The following is a 5,067-nucleotide window of genomic DNA, read 5'->3' as shown; positions in this document are numbered from 1 at the left end:
TATGGGGAAACGATTTAGTACTTTGACTCTTGTTAGGTTAGGTTAGGGGATTGTTATAAAACAATTTATTGCTTTTTATGATGACGTCTTCTTTTTTCTTTTTTTTTTTTTTACTTTTTATAATACTGAATAATTTATCCCTTTAATTTTTTATACTTTTTATAATACTGAATAATTTATCTCTTTAATTTTTTAATTTATTAAGAGGAACATCAAAGTGGTTATCATGTTGCCATTGTTTAACAAGTCCGCGTTATTTAACTATTTTTGAAATTAATAAAATACGGGCGTTACTCTTTAACCAAATGAAAAACTTGACTCAACCCATGAACTAGGTTAAAATGAATCGAGTCAGAGCTAGTCTCAAAAATCTTAACTATTCGACCAGTTTATTTTAAAAATATATTTATTTAATTGATATCTAAGATATACAAATATTTTGAAAAAAATACAAATTTCACTTATAAACCACAATTTAGAACATATAAGTTTAAAGATTTAAAAATTAAAATTTTTAATAGTTTTAATTTCACTTATAAAAGTAGTATTTAATTATATAAACATTTATAAAATTTATTTCATACTTTGAAATCAAACTGTAATATCTCAAAATTTGAAAATAAATAATGATTATAAATATCGGTGTTTGAGGATATTGGGAATTTAAGTGGAAATATTTATTTATGTGGTTTTGAGGAAAATAAGGAATTAAATGTAATTAATTAAATTATTTAAGAATTATTAATAATTATTAATTATTGTAATTAAAGTGATTATTGAATTATTTGTATTTGAGAAGTGGGAAATTAATTGTTGAAAATCTGGAGGTATAAGTGAAATAAAGAATAAAAGAAACGTGGGGTGTGTGTGTGATTAAAGCAAACAGTGGGGGTTTTGCTGATTTTTATTAAGTTTCAGGTGCCCAAAACGGCGCCGTTTCATGTAAGGCGGTGGGCAGCCCTTGGCTGTCACATGGCGCGCGCTGATACGTCCCTACTGTAGCTTCCACGTGCCTATGTTTTTGCTAATTTTAAGGCCAAATTGGCCATGCTCTCTGCCGAAATTTTGCTGCTTTAAATTGCTTCAATTGAAGCTAAAATTGAGATTAAATTAGGGTTAAAACAGTGAGCAAGCAGAGGAGGAAGAAGAAGAAGGCACTTTGAGGCTAAAAATTAAGAGAAATTTTTGTGGTTTAATTAGCTGGGTAAGTAAGTTATTATGTATTAATAATTTCGTACGGTTAGATTTTAAATATAAGTGTGATTTTGTTAATTTGGGTGATTATGCTGTGTAGGGTGTATTAATTTGATATGCAAGTATATATATATATATATACATACTAATACACTGTGTGCGAGTGGTGAGTTTACTGTGTATATATTAATTTGATTGTGAGGATTAAACACAGTGAGTGTGCCGTGTGCTAATTTATATATCTATATGTATATATATGTGAAATCAGTGTGTGAGTGTGACTCAGTGGGTGAATGCAATGAAATTAGGATAAGAGAAAAGTTAAGAAATGTGTAGCCATGTAAGCATATGGGTGAAGATATTTGTATATGCTGCTAAGCTTTCTATGTTTATAAGTTAAGCAGAATGTCCCTGGTGCATAATAGTATGTATTAATTAATTACATATATATTGAGGATGTTATTGATGTGATATAATTTAAATTAAATATAAGGCTCGTCAGGGTTTTATTTACGGTGTGCCTGCGTGGGATTTTAGTCAATTAGATTTAATTAATGTGAGCCACGGGTTTTATTAATCGCTATTAAACGTTTTATTTCGCAGCGGGAGCGCAAGAAGGGTCAAAAACGGCCGTGTAAAGGCAAGTTCCTCACCCTCTTCTAGTGTTCTTCAATTCCCGTGAAAGACCCATTGATTTCCTGTATTTTATCTTCTCCCTTACTCTGATTCGGCACATCGCCTTATTTGTTGAGTTATTATTCAGTGTTTTAAGTTAAATTAAATCCGAGACAACTAGAGTTTTATTTGTTATGAGCTTCCAGGGGTTTGTACCGCCCCTACTCCCTTTCGGAATGATGCCGGACCCAGCTTGGGAACTAGGTTCCTAGACGTGCGGGTTTATTTACGATTTTATTGGGTTTATTTACAGTTTTTCTTGGATTTATTTATGGTTCGGTTAGAGCTATCGAGCAGTAGGGTAGGGGTCAGTTGTTGGTGACGTTGGGGTAGACTATTGTACGGCCCTGATGTGGACCGTCTGGTGGACACTCCTTGTCACTGACCGTTGACCGGTGCCGGGCACTACTGATTAAGTCTGCCAGTATGTGATTTACTACACGTTTAGATTTATTATATTGCTGTTCATGACTTGATATGCACATGGGTACGGGTTGCATATTGGGATATTCATTTACTGAGTATGCTTGGACACGGGCATGCTAGCTTGGTTAGGTTGCATCCAGCACGGGCATATGCATTGCGTGTGGTTTACTATGTGGGCAGAGCATGGCCTAATGTCTGGATGTATGGCGCCTTGTATCACGTTGATGCTCACTACGCCATTGCATTTTATGTGCATTGCATGGCTACTGGTAGTATTTAGTTCTCGGACGGGAGTACCGTTCTGAGGGAGCCTATGGCTCCGCTGTCGGGAGTACCGACAGGGATACGGGTGGCGGGAGTACCGACCCGGGATGGCGGGCACAGGATGCTGGAGGTATTTGTTACTGTCCAAGGCAGCGACAGGTTGGTATGGGACTTGGGTGCCAAGTGTCTTATGTGGGCCTCAAGGACCGGTATGTGCTTTTATTTTGTTATACTATTGAGCTGTTGTGTTGTAGTGTCTCATGGTTTGTGTATACTTGGGGGTTCGTTCTGGGGAGAGATTTCTGGTTTTGTGTAGCCTTCAGCCTTTTTTTCCTTATGCTTGCTAAGTCTCTCGACTCACCTTGCTTTCCATCATTCCAGGTAGTGGCGGCGTGGGCCATGGCAAGGGAGTCATCTGTTAGCGGTAGAGTCGGTATGGTGTACAAGCAATTCCGTCAATCCCTGTCAACTCTGATGTCTTAGCATGATTTACTCTATTATTTTGTATTGTGCCTGGTCTTTCATCGAGTCTCGTGTATGTTGGTATATGAGTTTGTGTTTATTTATTTATCATATGACACTGTGATAGCGGGGTACCCGTAGTGCATGCCAGGGTGGCTTTGTCTCGTGTCTCATTCTTTTTCCTCCCATAAACGCTCTCGTTCGGGCAGTCAGGATGTTTGGGGATATTCGGACGGGGTGCTTACACAAACTCTAATAATTGTGTATAAAAAATATGTATATATATATAGATAGAGAGAATTTTTAAGTTAATTGTGGCTTTTGGTGTATAAGATATAATTTTTTTTATAAGAATTGTAAAATTACGTATGAGATGTAAATTATTTGAGATTTATTAATTGTCTATAATTTTTAAAATACTAGAGGTATTAGATTAAATATTAAAAATAAAATTATTTATATATTTTTTTTACAAAATTTAAAATTTAGTCAAAACCAAATATTTGAACCCACCAATTGAACTTACAACCTTGAGCTAAGTTGAGCCCGTAGATAGGCCATGTTAGATTGGGTTGTAGGCATATAAATATTAAGGATAATTCAATTTTATATAAATGATAAATTTAATTGAGCCAAACTCCCTAAAATATTGAATTGAGTTAACCCAAATCTGTTTGATATCTCGACTCAATAGAACATGATGAAGAACTATACAAATATATATATATAAAATATTTAAAATTCACTAAATTTAAACACGAGATTTCAGACTAATTAATATTTATTATTTTTAAGTTTATGAATAAAGTTTAAATCATGGTGAACAATATATAAAATATTAAATTTATTCCACAAAATATAGTCTCATGGAAAAGACAAGGGTAGATAAAATAATGGACAAATTTAGGCACGAAGTTGAACCCAATGACAAGTGAAAGAGTGGTCGGAGAAGAAAACAATGGACAAATCACAGCTCAAAACGCTGACTGCTTGTTAACTTGCCCTGTATTTGTACAAATAATTTATATTTATATTACTTTACATGACTATATTTTAAAAATAATTTTTAGAATCATAAATAAAATTACATCCTTTGGTTGCAAAAATAAGGCCATATCACATCACAAAAATTATCTCAAATGCTTCAATTTTTAAAATATAACAATATCTATATATTATTTGCTGATTGCAAAATTTTAATCACTATAAGGTAAAAGTGGCATTTTAAAATGTTGATTACTTTTAGTTTCGAAAAGGCTTAATACATACGAGTATGCGACACCCCCAATAATTAAAAAATAATAATGATTAATTTTTGATGGGTGAAATATCAAAATGTAATATATTAATTATTAAAAATTATTATTTTTAATTTTTACTATGACAAAACATTAACGTGCATATGAACGTGCCCATTTTCGTGAGTTATTTACCACGTGAATTATAAGTTCTACAATATATATGTAAACTAACTAATTTATTGTGCTCCTTTAATAATTAAAAAATATCATGTTTAATCTCTAATGAATAAAAACATTAAAATTTTATATCTCAATTATTAAAAATTGTTACTTTAAATTTTTATTTTGACCGAGAATAAACAAAATTGTTATCTATGCCATGTAAAACATACATATAGAAAAGAAAAATTGTTATGTTATAAAAAATTCACGTCAACAAGACACATTAAATTAAAATTTATCTGTAGTAACAAAAAATCAAATTATCCATAAATTAAAAAAAAAAAGAAACCCTAAATCCCAAACAACTAAATCTTTAAATTCCTAACTCAAAAAATGTTATCTTCTTTTATTCTCAATCACAAAATATAACAAAATTAATCTCCATCATTTCTCTTTCTAGAACTCGTTTATTATTATTATTTTTTTTGTGTTTCAAAATAATAATATTAAACACTTAAAATAATAATTTTTAATAATTAAAATATTAAATCTTAATGTTTTACACATAAAAAAAATTAAACACGATTTTTTTTTTAATTATTGAAAGAATCCCATATATATTAAGCCTTTCAAAAACAACCCA

The sequence above is a fragment of the Diospyros lotus genome, chromosome 13 (genome assembly GCF_014633365.1).
Source record: "Diospyros lotus cultivar Yz01 chromosome 13, ASM1463336v1, whole genome shotgun sequence".
In the NCBI taxonomy this organism is placed as follows: domain Eukaryota; kingdom Viridiplantae; phylum Streptophyta; class Magnoliopsida; order Ericales; family Ebenaceae; genus Diospyros; species Diospyros lotus.
Note: the sequence above shows the minus strand (reverse complement) of the source record.